Raw genomic sequence first — 24350 nt, 5'->3', positions numbered from 1 at the left:
TGTGTCTTTGTTCCTTCACTGTCCAGTTGTCTTCCATCAAATTTTGCAGATGTACGTTTTTACCAGGTGGACTTGACCTTGGCCTGATACGTGTGTTGGTTGTTTGTAGTTTATTTGGTTTGTTGGCTGCTCTGTGTGGCGCTGAGAGCAGGCCCAAGCAGATTTCCAGTTACTTTCCTCCACCAGCCATTTGGCCATGTTCCACTCACGTTTTTTATAAGCTTTCCATCACTTTGTAGATTATGAGCCAGAGCAAAGAGAGTACTGGTGGGGTCTAAATGGCAAGGTCACAGTGTTTTACCTAAGTCTCTCTGTCTGCTCAAACTCGGTACTTGTAAATCCACACTTGGAATTTCTTCCAGTCATCCAGATTTGAGATTTGAGAGGTAGTTAACCTTTGACCCATTTCTGTCTCCTGTCCCTCATATTCCATAACTGATTGCATCTGCTCAGTCCTGTCCATCAAATCGTCTTTTTCCTCTTTCTACCACATCCCAGCGCAGACAGTCCTGAGCAGTGTTTTCAGTGTCCCAACCCTCTGTCTTTCTGACATTCTCCTTTGTGGTCCCTGTGCCTTTTTGTATGTCTTTTCTCCTCAGTTGAATCATGAACCTTTTGGGGTCAGGGACCACGTCTACACCTTTATCCGTCACCCATAGTTCCTAACAGAGGGTGTGCCCAGAGGAGAAGATGCAGTGAGTAACTCTTGAGTGAAGGACCCTGGCCTGGTGCACGGAGCTTGTCTGGCTGCAGGTGGCCCAGACAGCGTGCTACACTTGGGCCATGCGCAGGCAGCAGCCAGCCCGGGCCACCTGCCTGTGCCTGTGTCAACCTGTCACCCGTAGCCTCAGGTCTGGGCGCTGCCTCCCTGGCTGCTGGCCACCTGGCATCCTTCCCAGTGACTTTTCATTTTGACCTTTCCTTTGAAAAAGGTTTCTGAAGCAACATTGTACACATAAAGGTCAACAAAAAAGAGTGGATGATAAGTCGACAGAAATGTAAGTTAAAAGGCAGGAAGCGAGGTTGCTTAAGAACCAGGCTGGGGGCAGTTATTCTTTAATCATCTGTCTTTAGAGACGTCAAGCGGGACGTGGAAACAGACATTTCCATTCAATGTATACACAGGTTGGCAAAACAAATAACTGGGCTTTGTGACTGTCCAGACCTCCCGGAAGGAGGAAAGTGGCCTCTCTCCGCGGGCCATTCTTCTTCCGCCTGACTTCAGAGTGGCAGAAACTGGAGGACCCACCTTATGGAGGAACTAGTAAAGCCGTTTCGTTTTATTAATGAAAGTTCAAGCTTCCAGGTTTGGCCCAAGCCAAACTGAGGTGAAGAGGCCTCTGGCTGGAGTGTGACGCAGGCAGGTGACGTGTGTTTACTTCATGATCTGAATGGCACATGCTGACGTTCACAGTGGCCACGGTCACTGCCAACGCCCCAGGTCACGGCCGAGGGCAGAAAGGGCTTTGGCTGTTAGTGCGACAGAAACTAGGGTGTTCAAACATGTAACTATTATAAAATAAAAATTTACTGTTGAAACCTGAGTCATTATTAGTTATGCTTTTACAGTTTACCCATTGCGTTTATATTTTTAATAGTTTAAAGTCAGTTTTCGTATTTCCAGACAATTGCCCTCAATCTTGTGCCTTCTGAATTAAGGCAGATGGAAATAATTCTAACGGTAACCTTTTTTTTTTTTTTTTGGCAGTTTTGGGGCTTGAAACCAGAGGCTTCTGCTTGGTAGGCAAGCATTCTACCACTGATCTACATCTCTAGCCCTTGTAATTTAAATTTTTAAACCACATATTTGTGGAGTGCTTTGTCAATTACAAAATACCTTCATAGTGTAAAATAGTTAATTTGGGGTACTTAATCCTCCTAGCACTTTTTAAGTTGGCTATTAGTACTAGTGCCTGGTGCATTCAGTATTTTATACACATTAATTCCTTTGACCCTCTTCATCTTGCAGAGATAAAAGAGTCAGCTCAAAGAAGTTAAATAATATCCCCTTAAGCTTTCTCCTGTTTAATCTGAGACTTTGACCTCTATCTCGCCTCTGTCCCTTGATCCTCACATTAAGAACAAGTTAGACATGAGATAAGGATGGGGGTGTAGGTGAACAGGTCATTATCCCTGTTTCATGTAGGAAAACTGAAACAGAGACACCTAGTGGCTTGTCCAAGGTCACACAGTCAGGGGCAGACAGGGTTTCAGATCTGTAAGCTGATAAAAATATGACATGAAAATTCTTCCATTTGATATACACTCAGTTTCAATATTGTAGTTTGATAGGAGCTGCCAGACCCAAAGCAGGCCTTGGCATCCTTGTCCATGCCAAGTTCAGAGCAGAAATGATTCAGGAGAGGACCCCTGCATGTAGCATACTGGTCATTTCTTTTATGCCCTAGAGATGGCGCGACTGCACCCACCAGGATCCACACTCAGGTCAAGCTCTGCTACATCCTCTCACCTGTTGGCCCTTCCAGGTGCTACAACTATATGCATGAGGCTGCTGGGGATTTTCTGTTGTGTGAGAAAACTTTGATCCCTGGTCCTGTTTTTCCTTTTATTACTGTAATGTGACAAGATGTCCAGACAAATTAGGTAGCTGTGAGGTGCCACTGGTCGGGGCCTGGCCAGCCTTGAAGGTGGATCCAAGGCAGCACCCAGGCAGACTGAAGAGAGCTTTGGGATGACGCTGGCCCTAGCCACTCAGCCCAGATAAGCACCATCGATCACCCTTTGGGGTTCCATGTCCTCATTTGTGAAAGACTTGATGGCTGAGTTTCTAAGTGCAGGAAAGACCTAGCAACGTGTCTGTAGCATACCAGCTGCTCAGATGTCATTTGGTTCGATTGAGGAATTTAAAATAAAACAAAAATTTCATTTTGATAATGCACAGTGTTGTAACTGATCATTAGTCTCAAGGTACTTTTGAGACCGGGTAGTGTCTATTGGTCTTGTGAAACTTGGGAGCAGCTCATGTAATGGGCGGAGGGTGGTTTGAGTATATCACACTGCCACACCATCCTCCTTGGAGTGGAACTGTGTTCTGGGAGTTGTCATCAGTAGCTGCTGGCATCCAGAGCTCACTGTCCCTAACACTGTGGCCATCAGAGGCCCTGCAGGGAACAGATGGCATTCTTAAATTGGGCAATTTGAGTTGAGTTTAATGAAGCATCTACATATAAAGGCAGGGCAGGGTGTCAGTAGTCTAGGGTAGAGGAAGGGTCCCTCCAGCTCCTCAGACCTGGAAAAGTATTTGGTGATCACAGCTGACCGTGTGGACAAGTGACGTAACATCAAGACACCTTGAAGTGGGGCCTCATTCATTCGCCTCCCTCCCATCTTCCCAGAGAGATGAGGTCGCAGACAGGTGAGCTGAGTTAAGACCCAAGGTGAGCCCTAAGGTGGGGACGTGGACCTGGGGGCCAATGGATGTGTTTTCAGGCTAGAAGCACTATGCCGGGTACCTTCGGTGGAGTCGAGGACAAAAGTTAATGAGTTGTGCAGCCCTATGTTCTTTTATTTTTCTTTAGACAAGACATTCTTAAAATGTCAAAGTGACTGTACACAGCAGCATTGGGAAAGCATTGATGTTAGCAGCTTCTTTGGTAATCTTGGTACTCTTCCTTCACTCAGAAGCCTGAAGACCTGTGCCTCCAAGTCACTCAGCAAACTTGGCCTTGAGTTGCCTCGTGGAGAAATAAAGGCACAGATGGGCTCAGGGTTTAGCAAGCGGGTTCTGTAAGGGGCCGTATCACAAGTATTTCAGTCTTTGAAGGCCACCTGTGGCTCTGTGAAGCATAATCATCATCATCTTCCTCTTCCTCCTCCTCCTCTTCTCTTGTTACCTTTTAAAATATGAACTTTAACATGAAAATAAAACCGTTCTTAATTCAGGGTCAATATTAAATCGGGCCACATGCTATAGTTTTACGGTTCCTGGAGCAGATTGTGGTTTGCCTGACCGTTCTGTGGGGGCTTCTGTCTGCAGGACTGTTTTAGGGATGGCACTAACATTTCTCTTCTAATGGCATGTTGAACTGTGATGTGAATTAGAAAAAGGTAGATAGGAGTCACATCGAGGGCGTCCTAGACTGTAGCCCTCAGGGTCCCGGCAAAGCAGCTGCCTCTGAAATTGGGTGATGGAGGTGAGTTTAATATCTGACTTCTGATAATTTGGTTGTGCTCAGTTTATGAGAGTAATATGTAATTTAAAAAAAATGTTTAGGTAATAAAGAAGTAGATTCCGTTAAGGAAAAATAGTAATGATGGTGTACATACCACACAGACTGGATTGGAATGGATTAGATCCGCTTGGCACTGCATTCCTTGATTACTCCATAATTCTTCTGTAGCCTCTTGGGACCGTTTTGCACAAGAGGGCAGAGCTATTTTTCAGTGAAGTCTTGGTCAGCCTATGCCAGGTGTGTGGGATGCCCAATCCACCCTTCCTCTCCCCGTGGGAGATCTGAGGCATAAACCGCTCCCTGAGCTCAGGGGCACTTAACACTCCATGGCGAGCACATTCTACGTCCCTAACTTTTCCTGTGTGGAACCATAGCAACCAGCTAGTGCTTTAGCCCCAGGAGAACAAATTACTCCTAAGTCTATAAAGGAAGTACAGAAATTCAGCGGCAGGCTGGCGAGTGCTTGCTTAATTCCTTTTGGTGACGACAGGGCTGCGCCAGCTCCTCGTTCTTGGACCTGTGCCGCCTGCCTGGGCTGCGGGCCACATCCAGGCTGGTTTGTCTTTATGGGCATCTTTAGCGCCTCTGCCACGCTGTTCCGGATGCCTCCGTGGGAGGGAAGGGGCGGGCGCTGCTACCTGCAGGGTGTTCTACCCAGCAGCCCCACGCTCCCAGGAGGATGGCAGAAGTCACAGGCAGGTGCATCTCTGTAGTGGAAAGGCAGTGACCAAGCCCTGTGAGCTTCCCAACAGTCAGTGTGGGTAGTTTCCCCAAATCTGCCTCCACCTCACTGAGCTGGGTGTTTCTCCCAGCCTCCCTGAGGCTTGGTTGCCTTAAGAGTGCCTTTTGAAGGCCCCTGGAAACTGTACCCATCAGGCCAGGAGATGGGTCCATCTCTTCCTGGTGAGTTTTTATGAAAACTTCTCGTTACCTCTTAAAGCCATCCTGTTTTCTCTGATCCTGGACCACAGGCCCACAGGGAGAAGATTCCCTCTCCCCTGCACTCTGTTGGAGCTAAAATCTTAGAAACTCTGTATGTTATATAGTACATTATTTAAAGCAACAAATGCTGCAGTATTCCTTAATTTTATTCTGTGCCCTGTCACCGTGAACCGCTCAAACCTCACATTGAGATCAGAGCTTGCATTCACAAACCATGAGGCAGTGGTAGTAGGGAGGGTTTATTAAATAGGAGCTAATTCCGCATTCCTGAAACTCTCAAAGCAAAACGGCTGTTACACGTAATAAACAACTGTGTGGATAGAGTGGAGAGCCTCTTACCGGCGGTAGCTGGAGCCATAATTATTGATTTGGGGGTGGGGTGGGGTGGGTGATAAGAGTTTCGACTTGAAGCTGAATTGAAGCACGTGGGAGAGAGTGCTGTGGTAACAGCTGAGCTGGTGTAGAAGGTATTGGGTAGGCCTGGGCCCCATCAATAGGAGAACGATACTGTAGCTCCCCAGGAAATGGGTTTCTCTTAGCTTTCTTTCCAGCAGCTTTTAAAATATAATTTACATACCATAAAATTCACCCACTAAAGTATACATTTAATGAGTTTTCATATATGCAGAGTTATGCAACCATCCCCACGATGCTGGAATAATTTCATGCCCACCTGCCATTCATAGTCCCTCTCCATTCCCTTCCTGCATCCCCACCCCAGCTCTAGGCAACCACTAATCTCCTTTCTGTTTCTGTTTGAGACATTTTTATATAAATGGAATAACCCAACATGTGGTCTCAGTGATCTTCTTGCACCTAACGTGCTCTTCTCAACGCCTTTCCATGTTGTAGTATGTGCCAGTACCTTTGTGGATGAGTGACATCCCATGGTATAATTGGGTCCATCACATATTATCTGCTCATCATTCCGTGGACATGTGGGTTGTTTCCATGTTGTGGCTGTTAGGAACAGCGCTGCTATGAGTGTTCGTATACATGTTTTCACATGGACACATACTTTTTATTTATTTTGGTATAAACCTAGGAGTGGAATTGTTGGGACAGGTGAACCAAACCTGAGTTAAACTTCTATGTTTAACCTCTGTGGCATCATCATTGTGGTAAAATACATGTAAGATTTACCACCCTAACCATTTCTGAGCACATAGGTCAGTGGCATTAAGAACATTGACACTATTGTATAACCATCAACATTCTTCTTCTACGTTTTTATTTGTACCTCTTTTCTGCCTTGCTGGGGGTGGAACCCAGGGCCTCATGCATGCTGAGCAATAGTTCTACCATTGAGCTACACTCCAGCCTTCCTCTTGGTAAAAAGGTGGGTTACTAAGAAAAGCAAACTCAGTATCCTCTGGGGGTTCTCAGGGTCTAGAGAGAGAAATGGGTCCTTGGACTAGACTCTAGGGTCCCTCTCTGTGTAGATGCTGCTTTTTTGAAAAACACTGGGCAAGAGGAGCTGGGTGGGGTTAACTTGGAAGTATTGCCCAAGAACTGGGAGAAGGGAAACAGCAAGACAGGCTAGTGTCTGCATCCTGGACAAGAGCCACCAGGTGTGCTTGAGGGTCACCGTCCTTCCCTGGCACCTCCCTTGGGCACAGGTGGAGGCACAGGTGGCTCATTTCCATAGTGGAAGATCTTCTATCAATCCTGGGCCCTGGCAAGGGGAATAAGTGGGTCCTGTGTAATCAGGATCACAGATTGTATTTACTGAGTCACGGGAGAGTATTAGCCTGGAGTCCCAGTGCGCGTGCCTGGGGAAGCCATCACAGAGGGAGAAGAGACCTTGAGGAAGCTTGGCCTAGACCCTTACCTCAGTGTCGCCCTCACTCTCCCCGAGCCCTGCTTGCACGCAGGGGTGGTCTCCCGTGACCACGCCAGGAGAAATTCCCCCAGGCCTCCTTCCTCTCTCCGCTGCTCATTTTGGAGATAGCCCGAAGTGTGTGTGTGTTTCACGAGGAGCTTTCTTACCTTCCAGTCACACCTTCTTCCCTTGCTGTGAAGACTGTTTTATATTCTTGGTTAAGTAACTGGCAGACTGTCATGTCATATGTCCAAAATCGGGTCATTTGCACTACTAGCTACCAGAGCAGCTCATTAATGAGATAGTTCTTTTAAAATATTGACAAACTAGGTAATTAAGAGCTGATTATTTACATGTCAAACAATTCTTCATTTAAACTGGAGAATTTCTTTAAATAGCAGCTCCCCCTGGCTGCATATATCTATTTGTGTAACTATTTGGCAAGGAAATCTCAAAACACTAGCTAAGAGCCAGTACTGCTAAGAGCAGAATGAAACGAAGAGAAAGAGCTTCTGGAATTACGTCGCTTACTCAGAGAAATTCCCCAAAATGTATGTATTTCATGAAATACTTAAGGTATTCATATGGATCATCTCCGTTTATGGATTTGTTTTTAAACAGTGCTGTGAGCTTAGTTTCCCCTCTGGAGAAGTGAGGAGGCTGAGATTCAGAATTCTTCGTCCAGACTCATCCAGCTAGTCTGACTGGGCAGGAATTGATACCAGCGTCATCTTCAAAACCTTTGCCTCCTGCTTCCATAGTGTCTCACTGTATTTGCTGAGTGGGAGGATCATCCGTGTATCTAATTAAACTTTCGCTGTAATTACATTATGGCCCAAGGCCCTAGGGGACTTATTATAAGTCTCACGAAGAGTTTTAGTACTATTAAAAATAATGGAGAATCAGACACCCTGAGGTTTGAGCCACGTCTCCACTTTACATCCACTTTATACGGCCGTGCTCTTCATGCGTGAAGTGGGTGTGATAGCTGTGTAAATTCAAAGGCTGGTTTGAGTATTAAGTGAGATCACACACCTACAGTGCCTTGGGAGAGGGCACTGGTATGTAGTAGGTGCTTAATATTATTATTATTATTATTATTGTAATTATTATAGTAGGTGCTTTTATTATTATTGTCAGCGGCGCCCTGACTGCACGTGTGCGTTCATCCTTGCTGGGCCAGAGGTGGAATTAGGAGGCAGGTAGGGAGAGCGTGCCCTTGTACGGAGGGAAGTGGCCCCGTGGAAAATCAGTGTGTCCTTCATGCCTCCCTTCCTCCAGCCCGAGCCCTCCCTTCCTCTTTCTCCCACTCTTTTACTGCTCTTGTCAGTTTTTCCTTTTACAATCCAAGAGGATTCCTGCATTCGGTGGCTAGTTGGTCCCTTCGACCGCTTACAGTTATGATTTTGTTTTGCAGGTGGTTAGGAGTTGAATAAAGAGGTTCATGCTCACTGGCCAGGAGAGTGTCCTTGGGTGAGAGGCTGCCGTCCCCACCCTGGGAACAGTGCCTCTCACCAGTGAGGGTTGGCTTCCACTGAAATACCAGAGCATTGGTTTGTTTGTTTGTTTTGTTCTGATGACAACAGATATTTTAATTAGATGGCATTTGGGCCTTAACTTCACCTTCTCTTAGTGACAGCACCTGTCTATGAAGTGGGGATGGGCATCCTGCCAGGAGGCTGTCCTGATCTCCACCTGGGAGACGCCTGACAGACCTGACAGGCCCTCAGCACGGGGCAGGCGCCCCCGTCTCTCCAGATGTAGCCTCCCCTCCAGCAGTTCTGGAAGGTGGCGTTCACTCCTAGAAACGAGAACCCAGGTTAGCATGGGAAATGCGTCTTCCTCCACACGCCATCCTTTAATTCTTTGCTTCTTGTCTTCCTCTGCTTGCCTCTTAGTGATCCTCTATGCCGCTTTGGGGACATCCAGAGATCTCCAGGGATGTGATGACAAGGTTTTGCTTTCTCAGGAACGTGTGCTCATTTGCAGACATTGTTTGTGGTGGTGGTTCTCAGAATGTAAATAGTGAATCATTTGACAACTCAGTCAATCCGATCTGTGAAACATTTGCAGCCCCAGCTCTCCACAGTAGGGCAGAGTTTTTCTTCATCTGGCCACCGTGGATATTTCTTTGGAAGGAGCTGCCCTGCACTGTAGGATATTCAGAGCATCCTCGGCCCCTGCCTGCTGGTTGACCCCCTTCCCTCAATTCTGACAAGCAAAGTGTCTCCCCCCCAGTGTCTCTAGCCACCCTTCCTGCTTAAGCCCTCTTCAGATTTCTGAGCATTTTGATCGCAAAGGAAGGAGGAATTACGGGATTCTGAAGCCACATGATCTTGGTGAAGAGTGGGCTGAAGTAGTTTTGATTGTGGAAGGGTTAGGGTAGGATAAATATCTTGCTGTCATCTCCTTGACCACATTTCCTTTAGAGTTTGTAATTTTTACCCCCTAATAAGTATTGGAGAACCACAAATCTCTATATAGATTGTGTGGTCTCTCAAAGAGCTTTCATACTTAAATTTTTTGGCTGCCTGAGGGAGTGGTTAGGAACTGGTGGAATCAGGAGGGACATGAGAGATGAGAACACCACAAAAATGATAACTGTGTGAGGCAGTGTATATGTTAATTAACCAGATTTAGTCATTCCACAATGTATATATACTCCATAATATGTTGTACACAGCAAATGCATATGTATTTTTATCTGTTAATGTAAAAAGAAAAGAAATTAAAAGAGGTGAGATACTGACATTCTCAAGCAGACACTGAAATCTATTCTATGAATTTGCCTGTGGAAGGAATCATGAGTAACAACTGTAAAGCCCCCTCTTGCCAGGTAGAAGACAGTACATTTTGTGACTGAGAAAATGGTAAGTGGGACTTTGTGGTGCTGTGATAGAGCTGTGGAAGTTGGAACATGTTTCTAGCACTATCCAGATCTGTCCCTTTTGAATGTTATTTCACTCACCAAGAGTCTGAATAAATCTGAAATGTAGTGTGTTAACTTTCTGTTACTATAACAAAATACATGAGATAATCAACTTACAAAGATAAGTGATTTGTCTTGGCTCACAGCTTTGGAGGTTTCAGTCCATGATTGATTGACCTAGTTGCCTTGGGCCCGTGGTGTGTGGTAGAGCAGAACCACTCCTTTCATAGGTGGGGAATGGAAGAGAGAAAGAGAAAGGGACTGGGGTTCCACTATATCCTTCAAGGGCACGCCCCCAGTGACCAGAGGACTTCCCACTAGGCCCCACCTCTTAAAGGTTCCACCCCTCTGAGTAGTGCCACAGTCTGGGACCAAGCCTTCAACACAAGGGCACATTTAAAATTCAGATCACAGCACTGCATTTCAAGACTGGAAGGCTGAGAGATGGGGGCTGGGGGGTCACTATCAAGTTCCTATGGTTCTTCAGGTCCTTTTCTAATCGTCCACTCATTGTGTCTGCAGGCACAGCAAGAAGGTGATCACTTCTCAGCACAGTCCCCCCCAGTCCACATGCTTCTAATGGGAAGGGACTGCAGGACAGGTCTGGATTTGGAGGTGATGCCCCATTTCTCGTTATTCCATGTGATTGCTTTAGGAGATCCAGGGTGTGCCACGTCCGGTTAGTGTTTCATACATTCTTGCTTTTTGAAGAGATATTCCCAACAATCCAGCGTAAACTCAACAGAGACAGGGATTGCTAGTTCCCTGCTGCGTCCCCACTTTCGAGAACTGTGCCCGGCACTCAGTTCATATTTGTGGAATGAAGAGTAGCGTGTCAACTCATTCATGGGCAAAGTCGTCATGTAAGTTGCCAGGAAGTTGGGTACTGTTTATAAAATAAATCCAAGGACATTTTTGGTGCTACTGTTGTACTTAATGGAAAGATCCGACTCCTTTGACTTATGATTGGTCAGTGCAATGTGTTTGCTGATGCTTTCAGTTACTTCATTTGTGTGCTTTGCCCGAGGGTACCGGGGTCCCCTATTAATATATGGTGATATAGCAACCTGCTGTCACAGACACACTGTCCCAGTCCCCACTGCTTCCAGAAGCCTGTCAAAGATGGTGTTGGAATGCTGCATGCCATATTTAAATGAGATTGAATTCTTCAGGTATGAGGTAAAGCATTTTCTTTATTCTGCTTTTAACAAAGGAATCCTCAAATCTGGAAAATTAGATTGAATCGCTTGAAACATTCTTGGATTAGAGAGGAACAATCCTGATGAATATATTTGCTGTGCATTCCAGTCCTGTTAATCCTGATGCGTTCGTCCTGGATCAGCGCATGCCATGCCTTTCCTGGGACTTCAGTTTAGCATTAAGCGCTTTTATACCATGACAGGAAAATGTGACTGCAGCGAGAATCCCTTTGGCAGCCGCTTGCTTCATGCCTAATGAAGCAGGAGAGGAGCCTTCCTGCCTTCCTGTGTCCTGTCTGCATTAAGCTCTGCTGCTTCAGGCAGTGGTTCTCAAACTGTGTGGTCTCAGAACCCTTCCTGCTCTCTCTTCAAGACTCCTGAGGACTCCACAGGGCTTTTGCTTATGTGCGTTCTATCTATCAGTATTTACCACTCACAAATTATGATTTAGAACCATCTGAAATAATTGTGTATTGGTTCTTCCACAAATAACAATGAAAAACTAATGTTAATTATAGCTATTATTTTTCTGAAAAATCACTGTTTTTCAAAACAAAACAAAACAAAAAACGTCCAGGGAGAAAGAGTGGCATCATTTTACTTTACTTATAGATCTAATGTTTAGCTTAATCATAAAACTTATTTTATTTTATTTTATTTTTGTTTTTTTTTTCCTTCTTGTGGTACTGGATGTGGAACCCCAAATTTCCTCTCAGATGCTAGGCAAGGGCTCTACCACTGATATCCCCAGCCCCATCTGGATTCTTATATCAGCTTCTTCATTTTTATCAGTTTAGATATGTTGTTTTAGCTTAAGATATAAAGAAAATATGGCCTCTGAGGTATGTTCTTAGAAAAGGATGAATACTTTAGTAGCCACCCCCCTTTTTTCCCTCCTTTTTTCAGTGCTAGGGATCAAATCCAGGGTTTGGAAGTACTCTGCCACGAACTGCACCCCCAACCCATAGTAGCCTTTTAGATAATTGTGATTATTATTTTTTGATACGAAACCAAAACTCAATAGCTAGTAGTTGGTTCCACTGTGGAGTCTGAAGCCAGTGAGCTTTTCGTACTCTAAGACACGTGGGTGTTTTGCACTTTGAATCACTTTTTACCCATGCATTGTTCTGTTTTACTTGTAGATCTTCTGAACCATGTAGATCTTCTAAATCTATACATTTCAGCATGTAATTTTTAAAAATATCCCATTTGTTAATATCACCCCATGTGTCTTCAGAAAACTCAATTTTCCAATAATTTGAAATCAGTGATGGATACAGATTTTGTAGAATTATGATTTTTTTCTTGCAAGCTCACATTTTCTCATTGGCTACAAATGTCAGTTCTAGATTCTCTCCCTGTAACTCCGGGTTATCATCCTAAAAGATAAAGTTTGAGCATGGCTCTTGGCTCTCCCTCCTTCCCATGAGAATAAAGTAGTTTTCTTGTCTTAGCAAAAGAATTGGACAACTTTACTCCAAGACCCCAGAGCTTTGACAGTTTCTAGCCTTTTTTCAAACTTTTACAATGTTTTATAAATGGATCAAACAACACAACCTTATTATCTTACAGTCTGAAGTCTGAAATGGGCACAAATCTAAGAGTTGGCAGGGCTGTGTCCCTATGTAGGAACTCTGGGGGTGAATCTCTGTCCCTGCCTTTCTGTTCTCACAGGCCTCCTGATTTCTGGCTTGTGGTGTCCTTACATATCTATGAATTTTGTTAGTTTGTTTGAGACAGGGTCTCACCAAGTTGTTCAGGCTGGCTCTGAACTCACGATGCTTCTACCTCAGACTCCTGAGTAGCTGGGATGACAGGCATGTGTCACCATGCCTGGCTTTCCCTTTATGGATTGAGAGCTAGTGATGCTGACAGGGTTCTCAGGTCACTTCATTGGTGCTGGCTCTTCTGCTCCTTCCTCTGTTCTTTAGGACCCTTGTGATCACACTGGACCCACCAGGACCATCCCTCTCTCCAGGGCAATTGCTGAGCACCTTCGTTCCCCTTGCATCCTAAATAGGCTGGTGACCTGGCATATCCAATGGACAGGGACATTTCGGGGTCATCATCACGTCTGTCACCCTGAAACTTCTTCATCTTTGTATTCGTTACCCACTCTCTGGAACATCCATTCCCTCCTTCCTTCTATGTTTGTAAACTTGTCCTCTAAATATCACCTCCCTGCAGAAGCCATTCCTGGGCCTTCAGCTGCTTTGTGCTGGCATGTGAATCCCCACCTTGGTGCCCAGCTTGCAGTAGGACATTTGGATAAACTGTCTCCCTGCTGCTCTGACCTCCCTGACCTTCGTTTCCTTCAGTCCTCTCATGGCACATGATAGTCAAGCAATAGTGTATTGACATTTAGGGACATTTGATTATGGGCTGTGTTTGGATATTATTGAATTAATACTGAGGTTATTTGGTCTGATAAGGTCATTACAATTGTGCAGAAGAGCGTCATTCTTAGGATTTATTTACTGAAATACTTAGACGTCAGAAGTCAGATGCTGTAATAGCTGCAGCTCACTGATCTCATGATTCACGTGGCAAGTGTGCATTTACCTACAGAAAGATAAAGCAAATATGGCAAAGTGTTAAATTTTGAAAAATGACGATGAAGAGTTTCATTCAACTTTTCCATAAATTACGGCATTTTCAAAAGAGAAAGTGGGAAAGGATGAAATGTACAGATGTAAAGGTACAGAAGGTTTTGGTGGGGGCAGAACGGGATTCCCATGGTTGGAGATCACTGGCTGCTCTTGGAATTCCTCAGCTTGGGATGTTGATTAGCGCTGCTTTTTGCATTCTTGGTGTAATGAGAATGCTCTCTGGGTCCGCACTAGATGCACGTGGTGCTCAGGCAGCTTAATTAAGCCTCACGGGCACGTCCAGGCCCTGGTCCAGCTCTGGTGCCTTTCCTTCTGGTCTGCGGGCCACCCTCCAGTCACCAAGTCCTGTTTTCATCATCAGATTGCTGGTGTTTGAGGATGGGCATGTACTCCCCACTAACATGCCAGCGGGTGCATACAGGACTCCATCACCAAAGGCCAGTTGTGTGAGTTGGGGTCAGATTGAAGAAATCAGCCATGGTTTTCTGCCCCCTGATGACCTTGACCTCTGTGCCCTGTGTTTGTGGAAATAGCCTGTGTGACACTTGTACGTGGTCCTCTGTGAAACGGGAGGCTCTGTTTGTCCAGGTGAAATGGTGGAATCTCCAGGTGGTTCATCCTCTCCCTGACTTTCCCCAGGATTCCCTGTGCCCGGGAGGTGCCTGCCACGGGACCCTCTTGCCTCCCCTGCATACGCCGGTCATCAGTTGGCCGTATAGCTAGGCGGTCCCACCTGCTGCAGTGCTGAGCTGAATCATTCCTCCCTCTGCCAGCCCGCTGGAGATTCTGGGACCAAAACAGAAAGCACCTGACAGCTCTTCCTTGCTTTGCAGGAGTCTGAAGCCCCCATCAGAGCCCTCCTGAGACGTCTTGGCTGCCAGGCCCCAGCAATTCTCTTTGAGAAGGTGATAAGGCCTCACATTCTATTCCAGGTATGGTGTGCCCATCAGTCCCCAGCAGGTGATCTCTCTGTGCTACAATTTGTTATTCATTTTGACCCAAGTTAACTGACAGTTGTAACAGGCAAGTGCTCTACCACTGAGCCACACCCCTAGTTGTCTTCTTTTTAAAATTCGTATGACTGTCCTTCAGCTCATGAGCCCTTTGGTGTCCCCATCAACACACCAGAAAGCAGGGCTGCCTTCCATCAGTGTTTCTTACATCCCTACATTTCCCGCACACAGAACTCTTGATGTTCTATAGCTGGCAAGGCCTTCCACCCGAGTGGTCACCAGGGCACACTCTGGGGATAGGATTAGATAGGATTCAGGCTGTCCCCTCCTCAACCCTGGCCGGATGCCTGGGCAGTGCTGTGTCATGCTGCTCTGGACCTTTGACTTCTCTGTACAGCACAGTGGCAGAGATGTATCTGCTGTGGATGCTTCTTTTTGACTTCTGGAGACTTAGCATATCTCAAGGTCAAGGGCCAGTTCCAATTTCCTTCCTTTTGAAGAACTATTCTTGCTTTTCCTCACCCTTTCACTTAAGAATTCTGCACTTCTGGCTGGTTCCTGGGTTTCAGTGGTACAAGGAACTGCTGTAACTCAGTTTGTTTGAGCCTGGGAACTCAGAGTAGGGAATGTGGTACTATTATGGTTTAGATCTGAGGTGTCCCCCAAAAGATACCATACAATGCAAGAAAGTTTAGAGGTGAAATCACTGGGTGAGAGCCTTAACCTAATCAACACATTAATCCAACTGAGTGGATGAACTGGGTAGTAACAACAGTTAGGTAGGGTGTACTGGAGGAGGTAGGTCACTGGGGTTGTATCTTTGGGGTATAAATTTTGCCCCTGGTGAGCAAAGCTTCCTTTGCTTCCTGATTGTCATGTCCTGAGCTGCTTTCCTTTGCCACACCCTTCTGCCATAATGTTGGGCTTCCTATCAGGCACAGAGCAATGAAGTTGACTGTGGACTGAGACCTCTGAAACCAGAAGTCCCAGGTAAACTTTTCTTTTTCTAAAATTGTTCTTGTCAAATCTTGTAGTCACAGTGGCGAAAAAACTGGTTAAAACAGATCTGGAGAGGTCAAGACTGGCCAGAGAAGCTGCTCACCCCCCATCTTTCTTTAAATAAGAGTAGCTTTGATTTTACCTTGAGTCTTGTCTTTGGGTGCAAGTTAGGATGTATTTTTTTTTTTAAACTGTTACTCTGGTTATTTCCCATTAAACTTAAAAAGGTTTATTGAATATGAAGATTTTATCATTAGTGTTACTATTTTATTCATCACAGTGTTTTTCAGTTTGGAGAAAGCCCCCGGGGTAGTGGGGAAGAGCGAGTGAGTGTGTACATGTGCGCATGTGTCTAACAAGTCTCTGCCTACGCTTCTTCCTGGCTCCCACATTCACACGGTCGTTTGTGGCCACTCATGTCCTTAATTCCATCCATAGCTATATTAAAAGCATTCACATAATCGGGATCAGCAGCCTGTACTGAGTCCGTAATCAGAAGGACTTTGTACCTTTGCCACATGTGAATAACTTGGAGCAGGCTGCCTTGAGGTGAGAATTAAGGGGAAAGGAGAGGCCTCCCATAAGCTCCAGGTTCCTGGGGAGGATTAGGCTATAAGTAGGCACCTTGTTTATGAGGCTGCTGCAGCCTTGTAAATGTCAGAGACAGTGGTGCAGAATTGCCGAGTGCACTTTCCCAGAGACACTAGGTAAAATGAGATCCTTGCCAGCGGGGAAGTGGGAGGATGTTCTGCCCAGGCTGAGCCATTGTGTGCTGGACCCTGTGAGCCTCCAGGGTCCTTTCCTTTCCTTCTCAATTGAGGTGCTTATTTAGTACAATTGCTTGAATTAGAGTGGGCCCATTCTGCCGCTTCCTGTTGCTGGGCCAGTCCGACTCCGCTGTCCTCACAGACTGTTTGAGAACATCCTTGGTGTTACCTGACACCCGGCTGAAGGTTGACTTCCAAAGGAAAAGCCTGACTCCGACGTTTCTGTTCCTCCGATTGAGTGGGGCAGTGCCCTGTCCAAGTGCGTAGAAGCCCTGGAATGGCCCTCGGACACAGCCCTGAGCCAGTCTGAGTGGGGGAGTTCACAGCCTGAAGCAGCAGACCACACCCTTTCTCGGGAGAAGAGGTGTGGTCGAGTGTCAGAGGCAACACAGAGAGCACACCTACAGGAGGCCTTGCGCTTGCCCCGGTTGTTTATGTTCCTTGGTTTAGTCACATTCTGTCTTCTCTGACTGGGAGGGCACAGAGCTTAACTGTGCTTCCTGCTACTTCCCCGGCACCTAGGAGGGGAGAGCACATAGAAGGTGCAAATAATCATTTGTTGTATGGATGGGTTACCATGTAGGGGTGCTGTGTGTTCATTGTCTCCTTTAAAAAGAATTGACAAACAGGACACAGAGATGGCAAGCAAGCAGCAGGATTATTGCAAAGACAACAGAGGTAGACTTCTCCAGAGAGTAGGGGCCCCAGAACTGGGAATCTGTGGGTTGTTGCGATTTGGCTTTTTCTTTTTAGGGTCTCTGGAATTCCCTCCTTTCCTTATCTTCTCCCCTTCCATATTGTCCTCACTATTATTGATTGGTGCCCCCTCTGTCCATGAGTCTGTTTTAGTTTTTCTTTTGGGCCCCCCGCTTAGGAGCCCAAGTATGGAAGTGTGTGTTTGACTGGGACCCCTGCATGTGTCCAGGAGCACTTCCGTCAAGCAGGAAGTTGCCCTCATCACAAGACCCTCTCCACGCTCCTGTGTTCTGACCCTGCCCTGGACCTCCTCACTCAGCATCTTGCCCTGGCTGCCTAAGCCCTCAGTTCTCCCTAGGGGTGCATACAAACAACTGCTTTCTTCTTCTTTGTAGACCATGAGCTCTGCGAGGACAGGGACAATGTGCGGTGCATCTTTTGTAGCTCTTTTGAGTTCTAGAGTGGTGGCCCAGGGTAGAGACATTTTTCTTAATGAAACAACAGCCATTTGACATATACCATTTTTTCTAGAAGGAGGAAATTATATTCAAATCACTGAACCTTCACCAAAGACAGTTTTAGGTGAAGTAAGGATTAGCCCCGCCACTGAAGCAGAAACCCTTACAGAAAGGTGAGGCTCTGGGTTTTAGTTCAGAGAGGGTTAAAGGAGAGAACAAGTGCGCACTTGCTTATTATCACACACGATCATTTGAAACACATATCGGTCATCCATTGCAGCAGCTTCAAACCACACACATCTATTTTCTCACAGATTCTGTGGATCAGGAATCAGCATGGCTGGGCTGGGTTCTGTGCCTGGGGTCTATAAAGTTGTGGTCAAGGTGTTAACCAGGGCTTGGTTCTCATCTGGAGCTTCTCATCTGCTTCCAAGCTCCCTCGGGCAATTGGCCAGATCCATTTCCTCAAGGTGTAGGTCTAAGACTGACCTGACTGACCTGGAGGCTGCCCTGCGCTTTCAGAGGCTGACTGCAGCTCATTGCAGGTGGGCCTTCCCAGTGTGGCTGCTTGTGTCATCGATCCAGGTGGAAGCTGTCAGAAAACTGGAACCTGCTATAACATGATTAACCACAGTACTGACATCCCGTTACCTTCGCCACGTTCTCTAGGTTTAAAGAAAGCCACAGGCCCCACTCACACAGGGAACCTAGGCAATGAGGTCCTGGGGCCATGTTAGGACTCTCTATTGCAGATCACCCTTCCTGGCTACTTGAAATATAGATTGCAAAGTGGTTTCCATTTGCTATCAAGTTTTGTAAAAAATTATTTGGTTCTTTTCTCTTTTTTTCTACAATGATCCTGATTTTTAAAAATCTGTTAAGGGTCACAGCTCTATAGGCCTACTTATCCTCCAGCCAACGTAGCTGTCCGTGGGCCATCACTGACCTGCTGACCGGTGACTGGCTCCAGAGTGCATGGTAGGTTAAACTGTTCTTTGTTAGCTGCCTTAGGTTCCTAACTGGTTTTATTACATTGTGTAGGAAAATGTGGTCCTGGGTGTACAGTGACTTGCTCATCAATGAACTTGTAGCAGGCAAGATATCTTCCCAGTAGGTCTTTCTGCAGCAGTGGGGACTATAAAGGTTATCACTTAAGGCATAAGTTGGAATGTCTGTTTTCAGCTTTTTAAGAATTCCTTTTAAAGGGTGTAGCTCAGTAGAAGAGCTTGGTGTTAGTGTGCTCAAGGCTCTGGGTTCGATCTTAGCACCATAATGGCAAAACCAAAAAAGCCTCAAAAAATAGTGCAGTCATTTGTGCATGCTCTTCTCCTTCTCTAAAATGCAGAGAGTGAAGTTATTCACTGTCTGGAACATTAGGTTGAATATTGAGAGTCTCCAGGCTCAAGTTTGAGTAGCATTTTGCAGTGACATCTGTGGCTAGGGTACTGCCCCAGAGCCTTCCATAGAAACAATGCAGGTGGCACAGCCCATGATCTATGATAAAATATGGCCCATGTCACATGATGAAAGCCCCTTTGCATTTGGGATGCCTTGTCCATTTCTGGCTCCACCTGGTTCTCTGGTGTTTCCTGGTTTTTGATCTTTCATCAGACATTCTGATATTTGAAGACCTTTGACTCATTGATCATTTACATCCTGATATCTCAAAGGAGTTTCAGGCACATCAGACTCCCTTCTTTTTCCTACTGGAAGCTGTTCTGTTACTGCTACTCGGACGTGTGCTCTAAGTATGTTACACAAAGAGGAAACCTCGTGACTGGGAAAGGACAGCAGGTGGTAGTTGAGGACTAAAGATAGGCCAGGAGGTGAACTGAGCCAGGAGGCTTTCATGTTTCTTTCAGATTAGAAATGCTTTCCTTCTGCAGCAAGTGTCTGAGATTTTGCCACCAGTGAGGTACAGTTGTGAATAGAACAGAAAGACCTACCATAAAATGTGGCATTTCCTGTTTAAGGATTATTTGTGCATGACATATACCTCGTAGATAATTTCCATGGTAACCAGGGGCGTGTGTGTTATATGTGTATCCAGGACTGTTTGCAGGAGGGGGGAACCTGGAACAAATGGCAGGTAAATGTAAAAGGTCTTGGCATTTGCTTGTGCAAAGGTACTTTATTAGTTGGATTAGAATATCACCCCCAGAGGCGAACGTATTGATCTGTTACCAGAGAAGGCTCTCCTTGTATATAGGAGCTCAAGAAACTGGAAAGTTGTATATAGAGTTCAAGAAACTGAAAGTCCTGGGCTCAGTTTTTCCTTCTAGTGTTTTTCATGACAATACCAGAAGAATCCTCCCACAATATTATTTTGTTGATGCTCTTCTTTGATTAAAATTTTTACGTCTAGGGCTGAGGTTGTAGCTCAGAGATAGAACACTTGCCTACCATGTGCAAGGCATACACACACACACACACACACACACACACACACACACACACACACACAAAGGATAAATCTTTGAAAAATTTTTTTTACCTCTAGGTAGAGGTACAAGTCCCTCAGCTGGCTGTGCAAGATTTCTCTAAGGGATCGTTCTGCCCCTTCCTCCTGCTCCTCACTGGCCACCTTCCTCCTGCTCCTCACTGGCCACTGGCCACTGACCACTGACCAGCACAGTGGCCCACTTGTCTACTGTCCAATGTGCCACCTGTGGCCACAGTGTGTGCTGTATCTCCCCACTTAGGTGGTAGGAGGAGAACCAAAGAATTCATTCATGTCCCTCAGTGTTAAGTACAAAAATGTGTGCTTAACAGTTTCTCTCTCTCTCTCTCTCTCTCTCTGTGTCTCTTTCTCTCATTGGCCATTTACATCCTGGCATTTACATAGACTCAGAGAAAACGGCTAGAAGCACAGCTAGGAAGAGCTAATCAGGTCTGCTGATTAGAGATCCTTGACTGTTGGCTGTTTTTCTACAGGCAATAAAAAATGATTGAATATTAATAATTTTATATGGTTCAACCTGATCCTATATTCAAGACTATTTAACTCAAATTAATATGCAATGGTGGCTTACAATATTTGGGGCTGTTTTGGCATTGGGGGCACGGGGTAGGGTGGGGTGTAGATAGTAGGGTATCCTCAGGACTTTCTGGGTTGCCCACAGTGAATTTATTTTTTTGCATTTAATTTTGGAAATTTTCAGTCCTATACAAATGTAGAGAAAACCATAATAATAAAATTCCGTGTTACTTATTATCAATACCTCCTAGAGAGGCTTTTTTTTTTTTTTTTCCTGGTGCATGCTAGGCAAGTGCTCTGCCACTGAGCTATGCCCACAGCAAGTCAGAATCTTGAGATGGCTTTGACTTGTCTTTGGACCCTGGTGCCTTCCTTTCTCCCCAACTTTTTGATTTCATTAGAGGGATTTCCTTTCCTTAATTCAGAACCACTGTACATTCATTACAGAAAACAACTGTGTCAAAGTGCAGGAAATAAAAACCACTTGTAATCTTCTCCCAGTGACAACTGTCTGAATCCCCATTCCCCCTAGACAGTTCTTTGTTTACCTTCATTATTTTAGGGGATGCTAATGTGCCGTCTTGATACTTCTTCCACTTTCATCAGAGACACAGTATGTCCAACATAACATTGAATCCACCTGCCTCCTCTAGCTCTTTCTTCCACCTTTTCCACGCCTCTACTGTTCCTGCTACCTTTGTGCCTTCTAGGACTTCCTGCCACATCCCTGGGTGGGTTCTACAGCCAACATCATCCATCTTTTACCGCAAACTGCTTCAAAGCCAGCGGGTCTTGTCCAGCAGCTGGAGGGAGTAGGTGGGTTATGCTGACTCATCCTACTGTGTGAATAGTAAGCAACTTAATTTTACAGGGATGTTGGCAGTTAAGAGGATGTCACCTGACTCAAGTCAGTCTTGTATCCATAGAATTTCAGATAGAGTAACAAAAAAGGAAAAATGGTCAGGCAGCAGAGGGAAAGCTTGGTCAAAGTTGAGGCAAAGCCAGGTGCAGTGGTGTACCCCTGTTGTCCCAGCTGCTCAGGAGGCTGAGGCAGGAGGATCACGAGTAGCGGCCAACCTGGGCAACTAGCCAGGCTGTCTCTTATAAGAAAATTAGCGGGGTAGGGGACGAGCTCAGGAGTACAGCACATGCTTAGCATGCTCCGGCCCCAGTTTGATTTCAGCACTGCCCACCCCACCCCACAAAACAAAGAAGTCGAGTCAATTTGGCACCTGTCATAGGTGACGGCTTCTGGAATCATGATGTAGGCCCAGTTCCTCCCACTGCTGATGACTTAAATGACAGAGGGCATATGGTCTGCCACCTCAACTCCACCCTCTTATTCTCACAGGAGGCCTAACTTAGCTGCTTCATTGACCTCACGGACTGTTAGAGGAAGTAGCAAGTGTATCTGGCATGACTCTTAATTAAGCGCTGGAGGTTGACGTGAAGCTGGTTTTATGGACGCCTCCACTCCTCAGACCCAGGCTCTGATTGATTCTAGTTAATCAGCACGGAACTTGGGAGGCATGGGTACCTTCCTGTGCCCCACCCAGCAGAGTGCGGATTGGCGTTTGCATGCCACCAAAGTGAGTGCGATTGGAAGGCACGTGGCACAGAAGCTCTGTGTTCCTGGGAGAAGCTGCTGTTGTCGTGCATTTCTGCGCAGCACCAGGCGGCTCCCAAGGGACGGTGGGAAACGGCATCCAGAGGCGTCAGTGCCCTTCGCTCACATCCCCTTGGCTCAGGGAGGAAACGGCTCGGGTTTATCCAGTGTTTGTGAAACACACTTAATAATTCTTCCGGCTTCTCGTTTTTCTTGTCATTCTCTGACTTGGGTAAACAGCCTTGGAAGGGCTCAAGTGCATGAAGTAGGTGGAGTTAGCAGTGCCTGTGGCCAGGCCTGGATGAATGAAGACCCCAGCGACGCGGACCAGAGCCCGCCGTATGGCCTGGCTCTGCTTCTCTGGCCCAGAGACAGTGGACCTCAAATTGTAATTGAGATTTAAAGGAAAAAAGTTATTGTGAGGAACTAATGTGGTGAAAATAATAATTCTTAGCCTTTGAATGACAGCAAATTTTGCCTTTCAGGGTGTTTCCTAATGCACTCTCGTGATCCTCCTGAGCACCCTGCAATAGTATGAAAGTACCATCCCTATTTTACAGATGGGGAAACTGAGGCCATGAGTACTGTAACTTGTTTAAGTCAATGAATTTGGGCCTTACAGAAACTCAGGGCAGGAGGAGTGGCAGGGATTGCAGCTGGTCCCCACAGTAGAGCAGGAACGACGGTCACGTGTGGGTACTGAGGGTGGAGAGAGAGCTCAGCTCACGAGAGAAGCTACCTGTGAACAGTGCTTGAGAACTAGGTCAAGGCCTGCGTTAGCGTTTAAGCTAACTAGCCTCTTTGTACATTTGCATTCATTTATAGGAGCAGAAACTTACGTCTTGGCCAATCAGACTATTGCGTATTAGGCTACTACACTCTCCCTTGGTAGACCCTCCCAGGTTGTGGATGACTTCCTAAGACAAATGTCTGCGTTGTCGTCTTAGTTTCTTGAGTTTGAGGTAAATCAGTGGACAGTCACTGAGAGCCCATTATGGGCACTGCACACATCACACTCCTATAAATACCATCTGGTGCCCACTAGGTGCTGTGGGACTGGAATGTGGCCTTTGCCCTGGAGTCGAGTCCACTGCATAGAGTCAGTGGGTGTGAGGGGCTCAGCCCCATGAGGCAGGTGTGGTCCCCTCCACCTGGCCACAGTGCTGTCCGTCCCCACTTCTTCCTCACACTCCCTCTCCCCACCCAGCCATGCTGTCCCTCAGCACCTATTGATCCAAAGCAGTTCCAGGCTCTGGAAGGAGGAAGGTGATCTCGGTTGCACCTGTCACTTGCTGTCTGCCCCCAGGCGGGTTTCATGGGGGAGCAACACTGAAGCTGTTTGATCTTTGGGGGAGCCTGGCATCGCTGTTTTATAGAATCTTCCCAGTAGGTCGTAATGCAGGGCTGAGAATTACTGAGCTGTGTTCAAGCCTAGGCCTTGTCTCTAGGGTACAAGGTATTGCTTATTTGATGATGTGGCAGGCAGATTAAATAAAATACATTGTGTAAAAATCTCTCATTTGGCTGGTGCCCCATGATGTTAGCTGTTCTTCATTATTACTGTTTTTTGACTTTAAAGGTAACATATCATTGTAGACAACATGGGGAAGATAGAAAAGGAGAAAAAGACAAAACGGAAAATCCCTATAATCTGAAAACTCATCTCAGCCACTACGTGGGTATCATCCACCCCCAGGCACACCCCAAATGCACCCACTGGGTACTGTGCTTGTTGACCTGGTGTGTGGCAGTGACATTATAGCTGCTGAGAATGGTTTTCAGACAACATACCATTTTAGCCACAGATTCACCCTTTAAAGCTTGACTGGCTCTGTTATTCATGTGTCCAGTGTCATCAGCTCTCACTCTGGGGGTTATTTACAGGGTGTGCATGGGGTCCTTGTGTCCCTCATGGTACTCTTGGAGCCAGGAAGGATTCCCTGCTCCTTCTCTGGTTGAGGTGAGGCTGTGCCTGTGGCCTTTGTTCCCCTGTGTTGGGAGAAACAGCTGGTCCTTAGCTGACTGATTCCCGCCATTCTTTGGCTGTGGCTACATCTACAGCGGGTTCCCATGACCCTCCTGCCACACTCCTCTGCTGCCATTTTGGTTTTGCTATAGAAACTCAAGAGTGGAGGGCGGTAAACACTGCCATTTGTGAGACCTAAGCCGTCTCAGGGAACCTTCCTTAGTCAGCTCCTTT

At 46.2% G+C, this 24350-nt stretch overlaps 1 protein-coding gene across 3 annotated transcripts in view; it reads left to right on the top strand.

Moving 5' to 3' along the window:
• Slc7a1 (solute carrier family 7 member 1) overlaps window positions 1-24350 on the top strand; it is a 74716-nt gene that overhangs the window by 19651 nt on the left and 30715 nt on the right. For 2 of the 3 annotated variants that reach the window (XM_047553074.1, XM_047553075.1), the window contains exon 2: window positions 14528-14626. The gene's annotated coding sequence lies outside the window, so the exon portion shown is untranslated. Of the gene's footprint in view, window positions 1-10482; window positions 10502-14527; window positions 14627-24350 lie in introns of those variants that run through there. The other variant, XM_047553076.1, reaches the window with a different exon arrangement.

The sequence above is a fragment of the Sciurus carolinensis genome, chromosome 5 (genome assembly GCF_902686445.1).
Source record: "Sciurus carolinensis chromosome 5, mSciCar1.2, whole genome shotgun sequence".
NCBI classification, from domain to species: Eukaryota; Metazoa; Chordata; class Mammalia; order Rodentia; family Sciuridae; genus Sciurus; species Sciurus carolinensis.
Note: the sequence above shows the minus strand (reverse complement) of the source record. Positions and strands in the feature narration are given on the sequence as shown.